Source organism: Camelus bactrianus, chromosome 10 (genome assembly GCF_048773025.1).
Source record: "Camelus bactrianus isolate YW-2024 breed Bactrian camel chromosome 10, ASM4877302v1, whole genome shotgun sequence".
Taxonomy (NCBI): domain Eukaryota; kingdom Metazoa; phylum Chordata; class Mammalia; order Artiodactyla; family Camelidae; genus Camelus; species Camelus bactrianus.
Window position 1 is genome coordinate 19,970,197 of NC_133548.1, and position 23,833 is coordinate 19,994,029.

Below are 23,833 nucleotides of genomic sequence, written 5' to 3' on the forward strand. Positions count from 1 at the left end.
AAATCCCTCCCTCCCTTCAGGGAGGTGGAGTTGGGATGAAAATCAGGGACTATGACACCAAACCCTTCCTTCCCCAATGAATATTCCACCCATACATTTTTACACCCTATGTAACCGACTTGCCAAAGAAACTCAGGGCAGCCGCTCACCTGAGCCTGCCCGCCCTCCCCTTGAGCGTGTACTCTTCATCCCTTAATAAATCCTCACTTTACTTTCTTAACCTACGCGTCTCATCTCTGAATTCTTTCTGCGACAGGATAAGAACCTAGTCACCAGCAACACTGTGATGATTCTTTCTGTTGTAAATGGCCTCACCACAGTTTCTAATGAGGGCTGCTGAGTCAGTTGAATTTGAGTGTTGTTCTGGAATTAAGAAATAGAGTCTCTTTTTCTAAAGACACAATCTGCGGCACCCAAAAGATTTTTCCTTGAGTTAATTCAAGTCTTTCCTCTCATGGAGGTAAGATTTATTCTTTGGCAAATGTTTAATAAAGCAGTTGAATAATTATCTAAGTCTTTTGCAGTGTGTCTTCATGCTTTTGTGCCTTGTACCCTGTCACAGTTTGTTAACTGGTAAAGCTTAAGTTAAAAATGTGTTTTGAGTGTATTTATATCTAAATATATCTAGCTTACCAATTTGTTAGAAAATGAGTCATTTTAATTTATAAGCTGGCTGATTGGTCCAATGAACAAAACATTTAAATTATGAGAATCGGTTGAACTATTTGTACATGTAGAAATAATAAGCAATTTATAATCCTGGTCTCGATTTGCTAAAATAATGAAGACAGGATGATGTAAAATGTATACTATCACTGTTTCCCTTCTAGCAGTAGAAAATAAAACTCCAGGGGGCCCCATTCACACAGACTTCTTTTATTTTTTTCCCTGTCTTTTACCATGTGTCTTTTTCCTGCTCAGTTGCTTTGAGTTAGACCTTCCAGAAGTATCTGTCAAAACATTTAATGATTTTTGATGGCACCATTGGCTTATTTGAGTTCCTGCATAGGGGTGAGACATGAACTTCAACTTTGAAGAACACCCTTGGACTCTTATGTAATAATTCGGGATTTGATAGACACAGAGATCCCATAAGAGAAAAATAAGCCAATTTGTTGTAATTTTCTCTTCTATCAAAAGTTATTATTTGTGCAGGAAGAAAGGGATGGAAATACTGCTAGAGGTATTGGAAACAGTTATTAAATGATAAGTACGAAGAAGAAATTTTCTTTTGTCTGCCAAACCCCTCTGGTGTTGCCAAGTCATTTTGTATCTGATGTTCAAGAAAGACAGGATCGCTTTCTTCAAAGGCTCATGAGAAAAGAATCAACTTTGCAACATCTGAAGAACAGAGGAAGAAGGTAATGACAAGAAAATATTTGTGTCGCTTTTCAAATCAAAGAGAAATTTAAAAGTATTAATAAAAAAGTCTCCCTGGGAAGCTGAACCTTATTAATACTAACAGGTTGAATGATTTAGTGTTCTTATTCTATTTTGTTTAAAAGTATGGATTGGGAAATATCTAAATAGTGAAGGTGATCCAGCTTATATTCTTTAATCTTTTTATGTGTGTGCATATTTACTTTCAAATATGACTTATTACAAAGATGTATGGATTCACTTCTGCCTAATATGCAAGTATAAGGATCATTAGAATATGCTTAGACTGCCTGAATCATATGGGTAGATTACAGATATATTTATTTCTAGAGATGAATGTCTTTTATCCCAACACAGCATATTTTTAGACATTTAGCCTACAGGAAGGTATATATTAATACCTCTCTTCTACAAACCCAGAGAAAAATCATTCGCTCCTTTGCATTCTCTTGAAACTAACCAAGAATGTTTATATCACAGTCCTTAGAGAATCATTTTCAGGAAGAGGTAAAATTATGAATCTCATACAGAGATAGAAAGAACCCATGATAAAGAAACATTTCATTTAACTCATTAATGAGGAGACTGAAAGATGTTACAACTATGTCAAAAGAAAAAGCCAAGAACACGTTTATAAATCAGGAATATTAAAGCTAATATGCAAATAAGGGCAAACTAGCTTCTAAGACAGTGGGGGAGGGAAGTCAAGTGAACTTTTACCAGACGAAATTTATTTTCATGTCTATAAATAAGAATCACTTTGTATTGCCGTGAATTATCTATAACTTAAAAAATTATCTATTACTGGAAAATGGAGGCAGAGAAAGGCTAGAATCAGATAGCAAAGAAAGATTACATGGTTAAAAAAATACTTAGTTTTTCACTATAAATATCCAGCCATCCTCTATACTTACTCCAAACTGTCTTTCAAACTAAGTATTCTAGTTGACATGTTGGCTACCACTTACCGCGTATTTGTACATCATTTTGGTTCTAGCTAGGTACTGAGATTTTTCTGGGGTAAGAACTGTGCTTTGAATTATTTTTGTCTCCTTGTTATGCCAAAGATAGAAATAGGGGGAAAACAGCTACTTCTTAAATAGTTGGTGGAATGAAATTATAATATTGGATGTTGTTGATCAGCCACAATGAAAATTTGATCTTCATGGCAAGCACAATAGAAGATGTTCTTGGAAGCCTACAGAAGGATGATGCTTATTTTGTTGGGCATAACTATTTGCTTAAGAGCAAAATTCTCAACATTGCTTCATGCCCTTAATTTAGTTTGTTACAGATTTTTATTGGTGAGACAAGTTTTGACCCCAGCTTAGCCTGAGCATAAAAAAAAAAAAAATTGGGTAAAACTTTAAAACAGACAGATCTATATTCAAATCCACTTTTATTACTTTTTGCCTTAGGAATTGTGTGATCAGAAAGAGTTTGTTACTCCAGAAAAAGGAAAAAACCTCAGTTCTTGTCTTGCCCAGAAGAGAAGAATTCAGATGGGAGACAAAAGCATTGAAGGATTTTAAAGATTTTATTAGCAAAGAAAAGTACACTTCTCAGAGTGGAAGGCAGGCTGATCCTCAAACAGATAGCAATGATCTTTGTCCCTTCTCTTATATACTCGCTTAAAGGTGGTCTCTTGATTGATTGACAGCTCTTGCCCTGGAATGCTTAGTGGTGCTCATCCCTTTTCATGTCCCTACATGATGCACACAGAAAAACCCAGTGAGGGTGGGGGGCTAAACCATGATGCTAATTATATTACAATGAGCATTGGGTCACGTCCATCCAGTTAAGTCTCTGTTGCTACCGCACAGTTGCAGCTGTTGGGATTCTAACCAGTTTCTTGCTGGCACTCATTTAGAGGAAGTAAAGCCTCCTTATGCTGGAGGTCGGGCATACCGCCATCTGCCAGACCATCCTCCCTTTCCTCCTCCTGTCTGCCCGGTGCCCCCACTCATCTAACTATCTAACAAGTTGACTAACTTTTCTGAAACTTAGTTTTCTCATTCTTTAAATTGAGATAATAACACTATATCCCAGGATTGTTATGAAGATTATGTAACATAGATTAAAAAGCTTCACCTAGTGAGGAATGCAGAAACACTGTTTTCATTCATTACCCTCTTTTTCCACTGTAATTTAAAACAAATAAGAAAAAATCAGAATGAAGACTTGAACTCTGCCGAACACAATTTCAGACCTGAAATTAGCCTGAATAGTCATAAAATGGATTTCTTAAAAATGCCTGAATCATTTTAGTTTATAAGATCACATTTGTTTATAAGACTAGTTGCAACTTAAAAGTTTAAAATGTATTTTAAGGTTAGAGCAACTTTAAAAACCAATACATTTCTCCCTAATAATTAGAAAAAGCCTACTTTATTAAAGAGCTTCCTCCTTTTTCAACTGTTAGAAGGCAAAAACGTCAGACTGTTTCTGGAATGCAAACATTTTCTCTCTCATTTCATTCATTTTCCGCTTCTCTCCCTCCCTCCCTCTCTCTCTCTCTCTCTCTCTCTCTCTCTCTCTCGCTTTCTCTTTTAATTATGGGAATTTCCATCATCGAATTCAGAAAACAGATTAACTATCACATTTATATTCTAGAACAGAAAATACCAGTATTCAGAGCACTCAGTTTATAGACATAGCTGATCTCACACTCTCTTACTCCTTTCATACATAAAAATAGAAGCTAAAATTCAATCTCTTGAAAGGTCTAACTACACAGTGGAAATAGTACACGGTATTTTCTCTGCCCGTCCACAATGGGCAGATACACGTCCTCTTTTATGTGTTGTCTCGTCATTCCCAGTTTAGAGCGGGCCTTTCGGCTACCATAGCAGGAAGACAGCACGGCAGCTGCACACTTTACTGTGATTTTAAACCATACTTATTTTCTCAGAAACACAGAGAAGCAGCAACGCATTTTGCTCTCTTTATTTGATGGTATTTTTATGGCAGCTACACAATCACTTTTTTCCCTGAACAAAACAAAACAAACAAACAAAAAAACTGCATCTACTGAGGGATGAAAGCAGTTGGAGCAACTTTAATGCACCACTAATTTGTCAATTATTTGTCAAAACAGTTTTGTCACATTATTGTCTCCTAGACATTGCCTACTATTTGGAAACAAACACAAGATAAACAAAAATAAATAAATATATTATGTCATCCGAAAAGTGTCTGAATAATGAGAAGTTAAATGCTGAAATTCCCATCGATGTATTTAGAGATGCCTGGGTTTCTGAGATTTTTTTTAAAGGCATATTTGAGGTCACTGTACATGATTCTTCAGTACAGGATTTTTTAGAGACTCAAAAATCCCCTCTAAGATCCATTCACAGGAAAAAAAAAATCTTCAAATTTTACTGCAGCTGATTCTAATCCTTCAGGGTTTGGAGCCCAGAATTCGGCAGACTGTATCCTGAGCACTTCACCACCTAGAGAACCCTCCTGGATGAGCAGGAATTAACAACAAGGTAGTGGCCACTCACTGGGCAGAGCTGATGACGTTCATGTGACCAGCATTCCAGACGATTTTAATTTAGAGGCTGCTCAGACATGAACCAAATTCCCCTTACTTCTCTTTAAAAAAGAAAAAGACAAATGAACTTATTTATAAAACAGAAACAGACTCACAGACCTAGAAAATAAACTTATGGTTACCAGAGGGGGAACGGGTGGGAAGGTATAAACTGGGACTTCGAGATTTGCAGATACTGACTGGTATATGTAAAATAGATAAACAAGTTGATACTGTACAGCACAGGGAACAATATTCGATATCTTGTAGTAGCTCATGGTGAAAAAGAATATGAAAATTAATATATGTATATTCATGTATGACTGAAGCAATGTGCTGCACACCAGAAACTGACACAACATTGTAAACTGACTATACTTCAATTACAAAAAAAAAAGAACTAATGGAGGAGGAGAGAAGTCAATCTTCCAAGAGTCCTTTCTTTCCTAAGAAATCTGGGTAGAGGGTATGTTTTCTCTTTACAAAATTTACTCACACTAAAGCTGTGTTTAATCTGGGGGAAAAAGTGCCTACATTTCTGAATGAGTTGCATCCCATATCAGGAAAACCTCAGAAATAGTAAGACTCATTTCAGAGAAAGAGTTATTTCAAATGAAGAAAACTTTGCATCATCCACTTTTTAAATGGATGAAATACAGTCTGGATAAAAAGTGATTAAGAATATAAAGTCAGGGCAAGAGATGAACATGGATTTGAATTGTGAGGCCAGCTGTGGGGCCCAATTTCCAAATCTGAACTTTTTATTCTGGCCTCTACGTTGCCTCTACTTCAGTGGTTTTTGCACTAAGTAAAGATTATTGCCCCCAGCTGCTCAGACCGGACATTGCGAAGACTTTCTTCAAACCAACCATGTGGGCTAAAACAATTTTACCTGTGAATTATTGTTTTACCTCTTAAATATTAATTGATACATTAATACTTAAATATTAACTAATACATCTTAAATATTGTTAGAAATTGTATATTTCCTTTTTTCTCCTTACTCAGCACTCAGGTCTAAAATATCAATCATCTCTAGGCATGTCCTGTAGAAACAGCTTGTAAGCGCTCGGCTTGGGGTTTTATTGTTTTGTTTTGTTTTGAATTTTTCAACCATGTAGTCTATTTTTTTTAAATTTCTCAACCATGTACCCAAAGTGGTCTTCAAAATCCCCTAAATAATCTGGTCTCTGTCTGTCTCTCCAGGCTCTGAAACCACTGTATCTAAGCCCCCATATTTACCCTTTAACCAACTGGCATTGAAGAATATAGATTTCCCAGCAAAAATTCCCAGCAAAAATCCAGAGACTCACTCTTACGAGATGTAGAGTTTAGTGTAGTGTGGATTGTGCAGCTAGGTGTGGAGTTACCTTTCTGGAACCAGCTGGTTTTCTAAGCCAGAATTATGAACATTCAGGGGAAGGATGGAATGGATGATAAGAAGAGAACCCACCAGTATCCACTAGCGTGGTATTTCTAGAATTTCAATGTGCATGAGGGTCACCTAAGATGTGTTAAAATGCAGATTATGATAAAAAGTGGGGCCTGAGATTCTGCATTTCTAACAAGCTCCCAGGTGAAAGCTCACAGATCTCAGAGGCGCCAGGCATTAGTGTGTTATTCATTTGTGGGTCAGATAAAGTAGAGTCATTAGCATCTGAGTCTGGGAGTCAGAGAGGTCAGAATTCAGATCCTGAATCCAATTCCTTTCGGCTGACTTCGGCATTTCCTTAAAATATCTAAGCCTCAGGTTTTACAACCATTAAACACAGTATACCCACCTCAAAAGGATGTTTTGAGTATTATTAAATGAGATTATATTACTCATATCACTTCATATAGGCTTTCAAGCCATTGACTATAACCTATACATAGTAAGTGTTCAATATTGTGTTGATACTGATTTATGAGATAAAATACAACACAATAGTAAAAACCATTACTCTCAAAGAAGTTACTATATTCAGGGAAAGAACAAACATGGCTGTGTGAAAATTTGTGAAGGCTCACTCAATTCAAAAATTCCATTAGCAATGACATAAATATATAATTATCAGTAAAATCAAGAAAATACAAGTATTTTTTATAATTCATGTAAGTGGGGTCTGAATTAATAAAATTTTCTCTAGACTGAATTTCTTTTTAAAATCTATTAGGAGAAGAAAATGTGGACTAAAATTTCAATTCTTTCCCAAAGATCAAAATAAGTTTAGTCTCAATTTATTCAACTGCTTACAGAATTCACATGCAATTTAAAAAAGAAAGTAAAATTTAGATATTGGCCAGCTTAAAGAACATTGTTTCGTATTATGCCTAGAATTCATGGAAATAAGGTAAATGTACCTAAATTCAAATTGCACTTACTTGCCAAATTACAAGTTACTTTGGAAAAATTCCCTCTTTTCTTGAATTTTGTGAGTAGCAGCCTGTATTAGTTTTGCCTTGCTTTCCCAGCTGGAGTACATAACTGACAAATAAATTAGAATTCAAGTGTTTTTTCTGTGATTACTATTTCTGGTTGAAATAAAAGGACACGAGTCTTTGCTGTATGAACTTACTTGCATTTGGCTGCAAATTGAGAATAAAATCAGGAGTGGGGAGTTGTGGAGGAATGGTTTTAGCCAAATTTGAGATCAGTTAGAAGGCAAGAGTGACTGTAAATAAAGATGCCACAGGACCATCTAACTTTTCTCTTTGGGTTAAATTAGGCGGCATTTACTACAATATTAAGGGTTTTGAAAATTACAATATTTTGCATTCAAATAATAATTGTGCAATGAGCAATAAAATCTAATTCACCACGTTAAAATCCAGGGCTAAATTTACAAAACATGCAAATGGAATGGGAAATATAGATAGATACATTACAAATTCAGATGGGTATTTTTTAAATGCAATATCTGAAGTCATATCCCTTAATTTCCCATTGAAAGAAGTGAATACTTCATGCAAAGTGAATGTAATAGACCTGGCTTGAAGTTCAACCTCAAACTTAGTTAAAACAAACAAACAAACAAAAAAAAAGATGAAGTAATGCGTCTAATGAAGGTCTGATGGTATTTGCTTCCTGAACTTCACTTAAATTTGATTTTCATGCAACTTTTCATGCAAGTCTGGGAAGAATGTAGGAGAGGGTTTGGAGGCAGTGGGATGTTTCTGGACCAGTCCTGTGGCTCCTAGCTGTGGCTTGTCTTTATCAATTGAACTAGAGAGACAAATTGGAAACAAAGACAGTTTTAAGCAGGGAATGAAGGATGGGGGATGAGAGTGGGAGCACTGTTTGTCGTGGGAATGAATGTGAGGAAACCCAGAAAATCATTTTGCACCACAGTAGAAAGTAAAGAGAAGTTACATCTATCGATGCGTCTACAAGAAGGAGTTATTTCTAATCAGGTTTTCTCCTTTGTTTCAAAGATTGCTTATTTATTATGTTGCTTATTGATACAGCACATGATAAATAATTTTTTTAGAAAAATTGAATATTTTATTTTTATTGTGTCATAAAAAAGAATAAAATAATGTCATTTGCAGCAATATGGATGGACCTAGAGATCGTCATTCTAAGTGAAGTAAGCCAGAAAGAGAAAGAAAAATACTATATGATATCACTCATATGTGGGATGTTAAAAAAAAAAAAAAAAGGACACTAATGAGCTGGTCTACAAAACAGAAACAGCTTTGCAGACAAAGTAAACAACCTTAAGGTTACCAGGGGAGAGGGAGTCGATAGGGATAAATTTGAGAGTTTGAGATAAATTCTTCTATTAAGAAAAAGATGATGAAGATAAGGTAGGGCTTTAAGGTCAGATTTCCTTTTTTACTTTTGGACAGGGATTCTGCCTCCACAGGACACTCAGCGATGTCTCAGAGACATTTTTGGTTGTCACAGCTCCAGGGAGCACGCTCTTGTCCTCCCGTGGAGACAGGCCAGGGATGCTGCTAGGAATCCTACAATGCAGAGGACAGTCCCCCACAAAAAGGAATCATTCCACCCAAAATGCGCCAAGGTCTAGAAATCCTCCTTGAGGACTGGAAAACACTCACTGCTGGTTTTACTTACGTATTTATTTATTTTAACAGGAATAAAAGTAAGATTTACCAACTGTGGATATCCCATCCATGTCTTCTTGTCATTTTAATTTCCTACAGAGTCAGGACAGCCAACCATCATTTTGTTTTTCCCTTTCTATACCTAATTGTCTTTTAAAAAGTCAATTTGCTTATTATAAGTTGCCCAAATTGAGGGAACAGGTTGAATTTTCTCGGGAACTATTAGAAGCAGATGTTTAGATTTGATGTTTTGTAGAGCAGATTGACGTATCCTTGGTTCTAGAGTCAGAATGTCTGAGTATTAATCCTGATGTGAAGTTTCTCATCTGTGAAATGGACCTGTACTTTGAAGCACTTCACAGGACAAGTATACAGATGAAAAGAGATAATTCATATAAAGCAATTAGAATAGCACCTAGCATAAATGCTAAATACATGTCAGCTATTTTTAAGGAAAAAAAACTCCTCCAAAACAATCACTCACCATAGCCTTGATCATGGTTGTTAGATACTCAAGATCCCTGTGATATGAGTACCGTTAGAAAGATGTATTTGCAGGTACGCTGAATTTTTTAATCCTCTCATAAGGGACACCAGCTGCACATCATAAAGTAATAGTGGATTTTTATAACTGTAAATTCAACCAATGAATTCGCTAGATCTCCTGGAACTTTATGTAGCTGGTGAAGGATGGCTGAAAAGTCTTTGCCCAGTTGTAATCATAAAAATTAGAATATATTTTGTGTAATTTTCTTTCTTGGACTAACTTTTGCTGCTACTATTATAGAACAGCCTTAATCATTCCTCCTTCCACTTGGTGGCATTTTTACATCTTTTACTGAGTGCAATTGTGCCCTTTGTGTTTATATTTCAAGTTACATGAATAGCTGAATATAAGAAACCAATGTTGTTTGTGTACAAAAATCATCATTTATTCAACAAATAGCATTGTGCTAGGTACTAGGAATACAGAGCCACATAAAACCAGCTTCAGCCACGCAGCATCCACACTTCAGTTTCAGAGAGAGACACATGCAGAGAAGTTGCAGTACAGTGTGGTTAAGTGATGGGCTAGACACATGAGATAAATATGTTGACACGCACCTTCTGCGAACTACATTTAAGTAAACAGATCTAATAGGCAACAATCTTAAGCATCAGAAGATTATGGAGGCAAACTCCTGCTGCACTTTTGTTTAATTATCTGTAAATTCAAGCAAAGGCAGTCAGGATTAATAGAATTAGGAGTTGACGTACCTAAATGTGTCCATTTTTTATATCTTATTCTCCATATTGTAAGTATCAAGGACAAAAGTAAGATGTCAAATACAAAAATGTCTTGTAACTTTACCCACCACCAGAAAAAAATTAGTTTGCATACAAGAAAGTATAAAGACACCTACAACAGAAAAATGAAGCTTTTAATTTCTTTTGTCACATAGACACAGCCCTAAAGGTATTCGATGCAGTTCTGGGTGCCTCATCTTAAAGGATACAAACAAATGGATGGGAGAGAGGGTAGCAAAGGGAGTAAAGTGAACCCAAATACTGAAATATGGAACAAGTTAGAAAACTGGGCGTAAATAGCCTAGCAATAAGAAGTCCTGTGGGGCAACATCACAATCGTTTTCCAACACGGTTAAAGAAGTTAAACCATGGGCCATATTGTATAATACAAATGTAGAAGAAGAATGGCTGTGCAAAGTATTTATTTCATCCTATAAAGAAATGTTGAAATACCTTTTTTAAAAAGTATGAAACGCACTGTCTTAAGGATGCAGAGGATTCTTCCTCATCCAAGGCGCTTATCCACAGGACTGATGGGATTACTGTGGGGGAATTCAAACGTCATATGGGTCGTGATGAATTGCTGCTCCCTCCAACACAGAAATTCTGTTTTTAAAATGGGAAACCGAATTATGTGTACTTGACTAAAGTTGCTAATGAAAGTTAGGAATGGATTAAACGTTGAATACTCTTCTGGGCTGCATTCAACTACAGAGGAATCAAATTACACCACTGGTGACCCTCGGGTCTGTCGCAGAAATGAGATGTCTATCTCATGAGGCTATTACAGTCAGCAAAAAATTTAAATAATGACAATTAAAGGGTGGCTGGTTTCCCTAACTAGTGAAAGTTCAATATCTTCTAATTATATTGGTGGCGCAGTATGGCTGCAACATATGACTTAGTAGCTCTAATGCATACTGTAATGAGTCTTTTCATTTTGGCTCTATGCTGTATGCTTTTAAATCTCTTGGGCATATGAAATATGCCATTGCCAAAGGACAAGGAACTCAATGTTTTTGAGATGGTATAGGAAAGTGGCTGCTTAGGGAACAAAACATTTTAAAACTTCAATTTTTTTCAGCAGTCGTTTATTACTGTTTACCCTCTACCATTCTGCGGGCTAGATGCTAAAAATAACGCAAAGATCAATAAAACACGAATCTTGCCCTTCAGGTGATCACTGTGTACTGGGAGAGAAAAACATGTTAAAAATATCCGTTAACAGAATGGGGAAAATGTGTTAATGATGCTACGCACATAACATGGACACGTGTGGACAAGAGCTGTCAGATCTGCTGGTGGATGGTGATGCCACCGGCAAGGAGAAGGTCAGAAATTTAAGAGTAAGTTACATTTGAGCAGCTTCTAAAACAGTGTGTAATTTGGCAGATTTAAGCCTTATAAACACTGTAGAGTAGGCAATGTAAACACAGCTAAATATACAAATGAAAACATGAGAAAGCATGACACAGTTGGTGTGATGAGGCATTGGATGTTTGTGTTGGCAGCGACCTGGAAGTGAAGCTGTAACATCAGATGGAATCTCAACTAAGTGGGATTGGAGCCATCAAGGGTCTTAAACTTATTTTTCTCCATCTCTCTCTTTCTCTCTCTCTTTTTTTTTTTTAATCCAGAGCTCACTTACTTCCCAGCAGATGGAGATTGCTCTTCATTACTTTTTCTAGGCTATTACTTTTCTATCCTGATATATTAAAAACAAATCAAACAAATCTGCCCCTTTGAGGTGCACAGTATTCGGCCCCATCGATGCTCCACCTCCCCACCCAGCTGTGTTCACCTTCTGTGTTCTAGATTCAATCTCCCCTGCTTCTCAGGAACCTTAGCTCTTGTTCGTGCTCTTTGACTAAAGCACATATAATTCTGATTGAGGTCAAGTCTATATGGATAAGAATCCTCTTAACATTTCGGCCTCTCAGTTTTCTTAAAGTCCTAACACCCAGGGACCTTCTCACTTTCTTCACTTCAACCAGCCACCTACGAAATTCCTACCTTTTAATTTGCTATCTGCTGTTTTCATTTGTTATCTTAAAGCTGACTCCTCCAGGCATATTACGTTGCACATTCTCAGCTCTGACCTCAAGCTCCTCTTTTCCCAGAAGGCGAGCTGGATCATGTCCAATACATCCATCTTTTTTATCTTCATCTCCACCTGTAGACACATCTCCTTTCTCTCCTTTAATCCTTCAGCTCTCAAATTTCTTCATTTCCAGTCTACACAGTACAGATGGTTTGATCCATCATTTTAAGAAAAACAGCTGTGTATTCTCTAAACATTTTAGGTCAGTGTTACTACAGAAGCATGGAGAGTGACAGTAATTGAATTTTTAAAAATTCTCTTAAGGTTTTTATTTTTTTAAAAGATTTTATTTATTTGTTTGTTTATTTTTTAATGGAGGTACTGAGGATTGAACCCAGGATCTTGTGCATGCTAAGTATGTGCTCCATCACTGAGCTATTTCCCTTCCCCCTAGTAATTGAATCAGAGTAACTGAGTATTTGAATTGTCCAGGCCTTTCTCACTGTCAGAGAGTGTGGCCCAGCAATCCTGTGAGAAGAGATTTCTATTAACCCTCCCACAAAAGGTACTCCAGAGCTAGGACTTCATGTAGCTGGCAGGAACGTGGACCCACTTTGAAATTGTTAATATAAGTTGGGATAGTTAGATTTTAATAGTTGGTTGGAAGAATAAAGGTGAATTGAAACTTGTGGGGCTCCCATCTGGACACGGAAACTTACAGACATATCTGCATTTTTATCCACAGGTGGACCTTTGTAAATAACAATACTATAGAGCTGAAGAGGAATGTGTTCCTGTCCTTGCTTTATTAAATCCTAGCTATTGTTTTTCTATATAATTGTTTATATTAGAGACTTTATCTTCTAAGCATCTTTCAAGTCCGTGCTTTCCTTTCTATCTCCACTGCAGCTACTCTAGTTCAAGCTGTCATCACGGTGAGGCTGTAATATCCTCCGACCCGGTCTCCCTGCTTCCATCTTTTCTTTCTTTTCCTCTTTGAATTCATGTGGATGCTGTAACTGAAGTTACACTCTCCCTCTGCGAATCATTCCCTTTTGCTCTTTTAACATTTCAGTGCTTATCCGTTGTTTTTTAAGTAAAAGTCTAACTCCTTCAGATAGCCTGAAGTGTCACACCCTGGCCCCTACCTTCCTCTTTCTCCTCAACTCATGGAATATTCTTTCCTTTCCAGTCTCTCTCTCTCCCCTCTCTCCCAGCCTTGGGGTGCACCGTATTCTCTTTGATCACCTTCATGTTTTCGGTTTTGCTCCAGAAATGATGAAAAAAGATCAGCTTTTACTGGACATCATGTCCCCTTTGCTTATAACAGTGCTTGGCACATGGAAGTAGTTCAGTAAATATTTAATGAAAGGAAGAGCAAAGGAACTGCGTCAGCACATAGGACTAATCTATATTGTTACATATATATTTCATTGCTCTAAAATAACCTGCGTACACACACACTTCTAATATTTTTAAATTTCAGGGTGTATTTCATAATTGATGATGTCACATGTCACTAAGAGGCTTTCGCACTGTAGTTGTCAAGGCAAGCACTGTGTCAAATTGCTTCTGCAGATAACATGGGTGGTACAAATTAACTTCTTGATTTTGTGGTCAACAAACCATTGGTGGACCATTTAAAGAAGGAGTGTGAGTCCTGGTTGTTGTCTCAAAACCTTGTGTTGAAACTGTCTGAAATAAAAGTTACAGAATAGGTGTCAGTGGCTTGAGGGGCAATCTAAGTGCTAAGATGGAGGCAATCTCAAGAAATGCCACGTTCTCATAACTTTTATTAGAACAAAGGAGGAGACCTCATAGAAACATATGGATATAGGTAGCCCCGAGCTGAAACTGATTCAAAAGAGTAGGGTCCTGAATGAGATGATATTTTAAGAAAACCACAGATCAATATATTCTGATTATATTTTTCTTATCATGTTTTCACAAGGGTCAGACATGATAAAAGATTCTTATATATGTTCAAATAAAAGTCTAAGTGATAAAACATTGTATCATAGTTTATGTAACAACATTTATTCTTTCTTAGTGATTAATAAAATACTGACACATTTGACAAACTATGGGATCTCATCTTTAATGAAATTGATTAACATCCGCTATTTTATAAAGTTCTGGTCCATTTCATAGATTTGCTTTTCTTAGGGAAAAAAAATCATAGAATCCTACATAGTCAGATGGGACATTAGAGATTATGGAGTCCAGTGTTCTCACATTGACGATACAAATCTTAAATGATGATTAAAAAGAATTACTTCACTATTTTCAAGGAGCTAGTTACTGATCTACAAATTCAGTGATTTTTCTTTTCCTGTCTGTTGGATCCATACTGAGTTATTTCTCTCTCTCGATATTAATGGAAGAACTGTACCTCAGCAATCTGGTTTTGTACTAGAAAGAGCTGACTTCTCAAGCAGAAGCTTCTAAAAGTGTACCAAGATGGTAAGAAATTCCTGAAGCCTGTTTTATCCTTTCTGTTCCTCATAGCTTGCCTACCTGCCATGTGCTATGAAGCCTGAGATTCAAATGAGCTCTCTGCAAAATACAGATACCAAAAATATGCCTTGCTTCAGAGAAACCTCAACATCCACCCCCACCACCTAAAGGAGGAAGGCAAAAAATTGCCATGACTAGCAGCCTTCCCACAAAGAATTTTTCACACCTCCTATTAACTCACTTTGAGCTTCTTAAAATAATAGGAACCCCCAATGCACTAAGAAGGTTTGGATTTTCCAGGATTCAAGTTACAGTCAACTTGTTTTTTTAGCTTTATTACTGTCATTTCACAGGAATTCAGAATTAGGTTGGCGAGGTGAGAAATACTCAAGAAAATGTTTTGTTGTTTTTTTTCCTCTACCCTCTTTTGGCTCCATCTCTAGGATAAATGCTGACAAACCTGGTGACTGGACAGTAGTCAGCACTTAATAAGTATCTGCTAAAATGAAAAGAAACTGAAAAAGAAAAAGGATTATTTTCCTTCGGTCCAAGATTGAAAGTGAACTTAATAGTCTTTGCAGAATGAAACGCTAGCACCAAAGTGAGTCCTGCAAAAGGTCTTTGCTGGGAACTTTGCTTTTGGATTTGATTTGGATTTGCTTTGCATTAGATTTCTTTACAAGGACTGCTCTGTCTCCACCACTGACTCAGCTGAGTTTGAGAGGAGAAGAAAGCTCACCATGTCGAGGAGCTAAAAATGGCTAACTCCAAGGATTTCTAACATGAAGCTAGATACAGCCAGTATCACAGAGCCAGTTCTACAGTTTTTCTCTTTTTGTCTCTCCTTCTCTTTTCCTTTCTTCATAGGAAAAAATGCTTAAAAAAAAAAAAACCCTGTCAGTTTTCATTTATATTTCTCTTTCGAACGTCCCTAGAGGTCCTGCTGGGAGTTTCAGAATAAACGTTAAAACTGAAGTCTTTATTGTGATTGTGTAGAGTGAACCTGGCAGCACTGATTACTGTAGGAAAGAGATGGATTCTCGAGACCTAGCAATGATCTAAACTGGAGGCCACGGAGATCACAGTGTCCCTTCCTGAGGAAGGACTTACTGAAGCCTATGTCACTCAGTTAAGAGGAGGAACTTGCATTTGGGTCTTGTGTGCAGTGTAGGAGTTATGCAAGATCAATTTATTCTTTTATTTTAGGGAAACCGCTAATCCAGCACTTGTTTCAGTAGTATAAGTAACAACCTAGAAGGAAGGAGTCATTGGGTTTTATTTTTATTCCCTCAGGCCATCGTGTAATGACAAAATCTGGAAAGTTAAGTCCTGAATGTACACCTCATTTTTGGATGAGTCGGTCAGTCTAAGGGATTTTTATTAGGCCATGGCAATACTCGGTTGATTCTTTTTCTCTCTCTCTCTCTCTTTTTTTTTTTTTTTTTTTTTTTTTTGTAGAAGCATCAGTGTTTCCCACAAGAACAAAATTTGTGGACTAGAGCAATATTTGACATTCTCTGCTATGTGTCCTGTTTGGTTAAGTGCACATCTTTTCCTTCCCAGTGTCAATTCCTTCTTCTCTTGGTTATTTCTCCACTGTTACTCAGATGTCCATACCTCCCCGGAGGTGTCCCCATGCTCTGAGCAGATGGCTTCACCATTGGTTTACTGCAGAGCATGTGGCGAGGCCTAAGCTGTTCATTAAAACAGTTTCTTTTGTGTTATTGATTCAAAGGTAAACAGGTACCCCAGCGTCAACCAATGAGAGGCAAGATGCTTCTGGGAGATTCTTGAGAAGGAATCTTCCTCACTCTTCACATTCTCCCTCTTTCTATGGACTTAGAGCAGGAGCAGGTAGCCGGGGATTTATCACAGTCATCTTGTGACCCAAGGGGATGCTTTTCTTAGAATGATGCTGATGCCATGGATGGCAGAGAAGAAGGGCTGAAAACTGAAAAACTGAATTCTGGGTCAGTGACTCCAATGAATTGTGACACCTATTCTGCTTCCAGCCTCAGCAAGTGTAAGGGATAATAAATCCTTTTTATTAAGTGGGTTTGAGTTGAGTTTTTTGTTACAGGCACTGCAGTCCTAAATGCTAGATGGTATGTTTGAAATATTTGACATAACTAAATAGAAATGGTGCTTATTAATAGAAGATTCTTCAAAAGATACTTTTGACCTTTTTTTGTGAACTTAAGAATCATAATTTTAGCTTCATTGTTTAGTTGGTGTCTTTACAGCCTGTGTATCTGTTTAGACTGAACACAAAACTCTTCGAACTCAACAAAAATATTAATTGGGAGTGATGATCTACAATAAAAATGAAAATTATACACCTACTATTGCATCAGTGGACATAATACATAAATATGAGTATTAAACTTTAAGGACACACTTTAGAAGCTCCATCAATACAAATTGTCCCCTTGGCCTCCAAACACCAGCTACTTTCAATTGTTGGAGAAAGTTTTACAGTCTTGGTTCTTCGATGACATTCGGGCTTTGCATCTCTCTCAGCTGTCTGCTGCAATGCTGTGACATAGAGGTCTCTCAAACTTCTTTTGGCAAGAAGAGGCCTTAGGGTCTGAGTCATCGTCATAGGAACATGGTGCAGACCTGGTATTACATCGTTCAGGTCCTAACGGAAGGACACAGGCAGGCACAGAGTGGAGACAGCTTGTCATGTGTGCTCCAGAGAGTCACTGTCAATACCCTGAGCCAGTCTGCTCAGGGACACGCTCCAGATTATCTTTGACAGATGCCAGCTCATCTACTTACCCCAAAATGAAAGCCTGCCAAGACTCACCGTGTCCAGATTGTCTGAAGTTTTATTCCCCTCCTTTCTCTACCTTCTCTTATCAGCCTTTCCCTTCATTTCGTGAAAACAGTCCAAAGGCATTCTCCCACAGCTCTGTACAAACTCTGTGCAGTAACCCAATAATATCTCTGACTAATACATCCAAGTTATCTTTTAGTGATTAAATAATTCTGAGTTATTCTTTGACAGGTCCAAGCTGAGACATATTCCCATTTCTTCCCTGACACTGTTTAGAAACATTGCTATGAGTCCTCTATACTGTTGGACTCCATATTCAAGACTCTGGCTTAAAATAATTGTTCACCTTCTTTTATAAGAGCTGTCACATCTTATACAGCTGTATCTCAGTCACTTAGTGAAGTTCCCTCCTCCTAGTCCTCCAAATGTGAGCAAAATTGCACACTCATCCTGCTCTGAGCAGGTCATATTCAAGTCTGACTCATACCCCATGCCTCTCACTTCTCTGCCGCAATGACTGTTGTCCTGCTCGCTGGAACTCTTTTAAATGTTCCTTTCCCTCCATGTGTTCTTTATCTCTATTGCTTGATTGAAACCTGGCTGTCCACCAAACACACGTTCTCCCCTGCAGCCCTCTCAGGTGGGAGCAGGTCTTCTCCCCCTCTCTGAAACCTACAAAGCATGGTAAGTATCTCTCTCCCTCCCTCTGCCAACATCTCATGGAAGCTTCCCAATCATTTCTTTCCCTTTCTTCTTAAAACAACACCAATAACGACAACAAAAACACAGCTCCTTTGGATTCCATGCCGTCCTGTGCCACTTCATCTGGAAGCTAGTATCTCCCGAATTCCCAGTCTCTCCCACTTACTAGCTGAAGAATTTAGCTTTTGCTAACAGAACTCCAGATGACATTCTGGCATTTTCTTCATTGAATTTAATGCATTTAATATATTTTATGTATTCCTAATCCATCTACTACCTTGGGTTCTTAATATCTCAGATTTCTATCTCCTTATGACCTTTCTGCTGTGTTACCTTAACAGCCCACTCCCTACTCACTCCCTAATGGGAGCCGGACACAGAACGCTCATCTTTCAAAATCTTAGAGAGAGGCCACTACTTCCTGTTCTTCCAGGTTGCTTTTTCTAGTATCCAAAGTGTCCAAACCCATATTTTTTTGACTTTTATGACGCCTTCAAACAATTATCGGCACCTCCATTTTTTTTTTTGGCTGTTAGCTTTTGTTTCGTTTACATTAATGGCATGGTTCCTTTCTCTCATCTTCTCTCCCTCCTTAATCCATTTTGGGTTCTGTGATTTATTCTGTTGTCATCCTTGGGGAACTCCTAGGCTCTTGTACACTTTACATAAAATCTATTAGGATGTGCTTTTAATTTTATTTTCAAAATATGTCCAAACTATGACTCCTTCTCACCACCTCGACTGCTACAGATCTTTTCCAAGACTGCATCATCTTAAAATTGGTTATTTTAATGGCTACCCCCTGAAACAGTAATTACACTTCTACTCTTGTGTTCCGCCCCTTGGCCCAAGCATTCTCAACACAGCCAGCAATGTGCGTGTGTGTGTATTTCAAAAAACCATTCTAAAGATTTCTTTCTCACTTGCAATGAAGCCCAGTCTTACCTATGTCTTGGGAAGCTTAAAGCTTTACATGTTCTGACCTATGGTTTCCTCTTAGCCATCTCTTACTACCTCCTTCTCTTTTTACTCCCATCACACTGGTTTTCTCTGCATTCCTCAGTTTTTCTAGATGTACTTGTTCCTTGAGGCTTTTGCACTTACTGCTCCCCTACCAAGAATTCTCCTCTTCCAGCTGGTCTCAACATTCATTTGCTTGCTTTTTTCAGACTTTGGCTAAAATATTCCTAGCACGATGAAACCTACCTCTAGCACTCGATTAAATTGGCACTTCCGTCCGAGAGGCACAATTCTCTTTACCCTGCTGTAGTAATCTGCTTGGGCTGTCATATCAAAATACCACAGATTAGGTGATTTAAACAACAGAAATTTATTTTCTCGCATTTTTAGAGGCTGGAAGATCCAAGATCAAGGCTCTGGCTGACTCAGCTTCTAGTGAGGACGCTCTTCCGAGCTCAGATGACCACCGGCTTGGTGGGTCCTCACGTGACTTTTCCTTGCTGCTCACTGAGAGAGAAAGATGGACTGTCCGATATCCCTTCTGATTGGGACCGTGATCCAATCAGATCAAGCTCCCAGTTATGACATCTTTTAACCTTACTTACTTATTTAGAGGCCCCATCTCCAAACACAGACATACTCTGTGAGGTAGGAGGGACGAAGGCTTCGACATATGAATTAGGGAGGAAATGGAAACGTTCGCCTATAACACCTCCTTTATCTTTTATCCCCCTCCACAGTGGTGATCAGGCATGGCCCCGTTTCATGTCTGTTCCCTCCCTCCGTCCCTCTCGTGTCTCTAGGCATTAGAATATCATTTCTGTAGCCTGAGATTTTTGTTATTGTTGTTTAATGACTTCTCTCCTGAACCTAGAGGAATGCTTGGTCTAAAGAGAACACTCAAGTATTTTCTTGATAAATGAATAATTGCTTCATTTAAATACCCTTAATACTGTTACCACTCTGATATGCTGCCTGTGGGGAAAAAAAAATCACTTCATTGAAGATATTTTGAAAAATAGACTTCATTAAAAGAGATCAGAATAAACCAATAGAAGATAGCCTTTGGCTAATTTTCTTCTACTCAGATATTTCCTTCTAAAAGACTCATGGTTATCCATGTCTTGTTTATACATCCCTCGCCGTTGCTAGGAAAACTTACCAAAGAAAGAAAAAATTCAAGTAGGTTTTATTTAAAATTTGAAACCCAGAATTGCTATAAATCTGTATGCTTTGAATTCCAAAAGGCTTTTTCAGCGGATTCTTATACTTTTCAAAACAAATGTTATTTATTATAAGGAAGGAAAATGCCCAATACTATTTTATCAGAGCAATGTAGGCATGATAACTTACGGAAATGAGTATCTTACTTGTCACTAACATACGTTTCATTTATTATAATAAAGATTGTACAAATTGATTTTTCTGTTCAACATTTGAACAGGTTTTTTAAAAATTATACTTAAAATAAAACTGCTGTAATCAGTCTTATTGTATTCTACTAAGACTCTTTTATTGTTCTCTGAAATCTGTGTTTTCAAAGAAAAATATTTTTAGTCATTTAAGGATCAGAGTTAATGTTGTTTTTATCTATTTTGTAACTCGCATGAATAAAATAAAGTGGTATAAAATAATTTGTAAGATCAAAATATAGTTGTGTGACTATTCCTTGACAGTTTATGCTCAGAAAAGTAGGACATGGAGATTTGGTGAGAACAGTGTATAGTAAATATCCACTTAATTACTATAAAGTGACATTGGATGGTGGGGAACGTAAGAGAACTTTGGAGTCAGACCTGCATTTACATCCCGGCTTTCACATAACATAGAGTTAGGCGTTGCTTTACATTTAAAGTAGGTTTTATAGATTACATAGAGAGAAGTTTTGTTTCTTATAGGTAATAGAGTTAGGGACTGTTAGATATTAGAAATCTCTATTAATTGGTGCATTTATTCCATTGGCATTCAAAGTGATATTGAATTATAACTATGGTTAGATTAATATCCACGATATTTATTACTGTTTGTTTTCTATGTGTTGCCCTTGTTCTTTGTTCTTAATTTTTCGTCTTCCACACTTTTTCCGATTTTTGTGATATTAATTGAGCATTTTATATGATTTCATTTTCGCTCTTTCTTAGCATATCAATGATACTTTTTTGAAAACTATTTAGCGGTTGCCCTAGAGTTTGTAATGTGTATTTACAACTAGTCCACATCCACTTTCAGATAACACTATACTGCTTCCCTAGCAATGTGAGTGACACATAATGACAGTGCAATCCTAACTCTTCCCTCCTATCTTTGCTGTCACCCATTTTTATATATAAGCATATGTAAATATGCATGCATATATAATTAAGTACATTGTTGCTGTCATTCTGAATAAATTATCTGTTAGATCAGTTAAGATAAGAAACATCAAAGTTTTTATTTAATCTTCAAATATTTCTTCTTCAATACTCTTCCTTTCTTGAAGTAAATCCAAGTTTCTGACCTCTATATTTTCCCTCTCTCTAAAAAACTTCTACTATTTTTTGCATGATACGTCTACTGGCAATAAAGTCACTCAATTTTTGTTTGCATGAAAAAGTCTTTATCTCTTCTGCTCTCTTGAGGGATAATTTACGGCATACAGAATTCTAAGTTAGTGGACTTTTTTTTTTTTTTCTTTCAATGTTTGATTTCACTCCATTCTCTTCTTGCTTGATTAGCTTCTGAGAAGTCATATATAACTCCTATTATTTTGTAAGGTATTTATGTAAGGTATTTCTCTCCTCTTTTTTCTCAGAATTGTTTTTCTTTGTCTTTGATTTTATGTAATTGAAAAATGATATGTGTGGGCGTATTTTTTTTGGCGTTTATCCTGCTTGGTGTTCTCTGAGATTCCTGAATATGTGGTTTAGTGTCTTACATTAATTTCAGAAATTCTCTGTCATTATTATTTCAAATATTCATTTTGTTCCTTTCTCTTTTTCTATTCTTTCTAGTTTTCCCATTATGCATATGTTCCATCCTCTGTGTTTGCCTTGCAATCCTTGAATTTTTTTTTTTTTCCATTCTTTGTTCTCTTTGCTTTTCAGTTTGGGAGGTTTCTATTGAGATATTCTAAAGCTTACAGATTTTTTTTTCTCAGCTACTAATGAAACTGATCAAAGGCATTCTTTATTTCTGTTACAGTGTTTTTGACATCTAACATTTTATTTTGATTCTTTATTAGGATTTTCATCTCTCTGCTTATATTGCTCATATGTCCTTGCATGCTGTCTATTTTATCTGTTAGAAATCTTAGCATAATAATCATAGTTGTTTTAAATGCCTAGTGTGGTAATTCCAACACCTTTGCCTTGTCTGGTCAGCCGTTTGCTCTTCTTCAAACCATGCTTTTTGCTTTTTTGGTATGCCTTGTAATATCTTCTTGATAGCAAGACATGCTCCAGGTAAAAGGAACTGTTGTAAATAGGACTTTAGTAACACAGCTGTAGGGGAGGGAAAGCTTTCTACCGTCCTGTGATTAAGTCTTAGTCTTTTTAGTGAGTCTGTGTCTCTGAACTGTGATCTTCACAGGTGTTCCTCATTTTTTTTCCTTCCTCCGCATGTAGGACAGGATTGCCAGAGTGGACTGGAACTGGGTATTTCCCTTCTCCCAGGTTAGTTAGGCCCTGAAAATAGTCCAGAAGATTAGGCTCTGGGTAACTAGTTCCTCCCGAGCAAAGGCCTTGTTAAGACCGCCAGGATGCTCTGGTGTATTCCAGAATTGTTCTTTTTCACTTCCCCCTGCCAAAAGCATGAGGGGATTTTTCTCTGATATTTACTATGAGTACCTGGTGGAGCTCCTGGAAGCAAAATTCACAATAGTTTGGGGTCCTCCATATGACTGGCTGCCCTTGGAGGTTTTAACTCTCAGAGTTGTCCACACTGAGCTTCCAGCAATTCATCAATTGTGGTTCAGATTTTCCTACCCTATCACTAGCTCCCACAATGCCTTTCTCTCCTGAGTCTCTGCTCAGATAAGCCACTATTCCCTGTATTTGACTGCCTGTCTCTCCAACCTTGGGGTTAGTAGGTTTTCCTGTCTTCACTTCTCTTACAAATACAAAAAGAGTTGTTGATTTTTAGCTTTTACTTGTTTTTAAGACAAAGCAGTAACTTCCAGATTTCTTACATTCAGAACTGGAAACTGAAAGTCTCTTCTTAATTTACTCTAATTTTTCTCATCTGTGAAATAGACCTATTAATTACCTACCTCACAAGGTTTTTTTGACTAAAAAACTGTTTGATGTTTATTGATAACAATATATTCCCAATTCTTCTAAAAACTTGGAATAAGGAAATAAAGATTCAGTGTGAAATGCTTGGATAGTAAAATTGTTTTATAAATGTGAGATATTACATCATATCAATTTTTAAACCCAACAATAGATGTGGTAGCCATTATATTACATTGCATTTTATATTTATATCCTATTATTATAACGTAAATTATTATTTTATATTATAATTTATTATGCCTCTCATTATCATATATTTTCATAAAACTTACATTTGGTCCTATGCCATTTTCAATATATTTTCATTTTTATTATTTATGTAGTACTTGGCCATTTTAAAACATAAGTAAATTAATGATCCCTAGTTAATT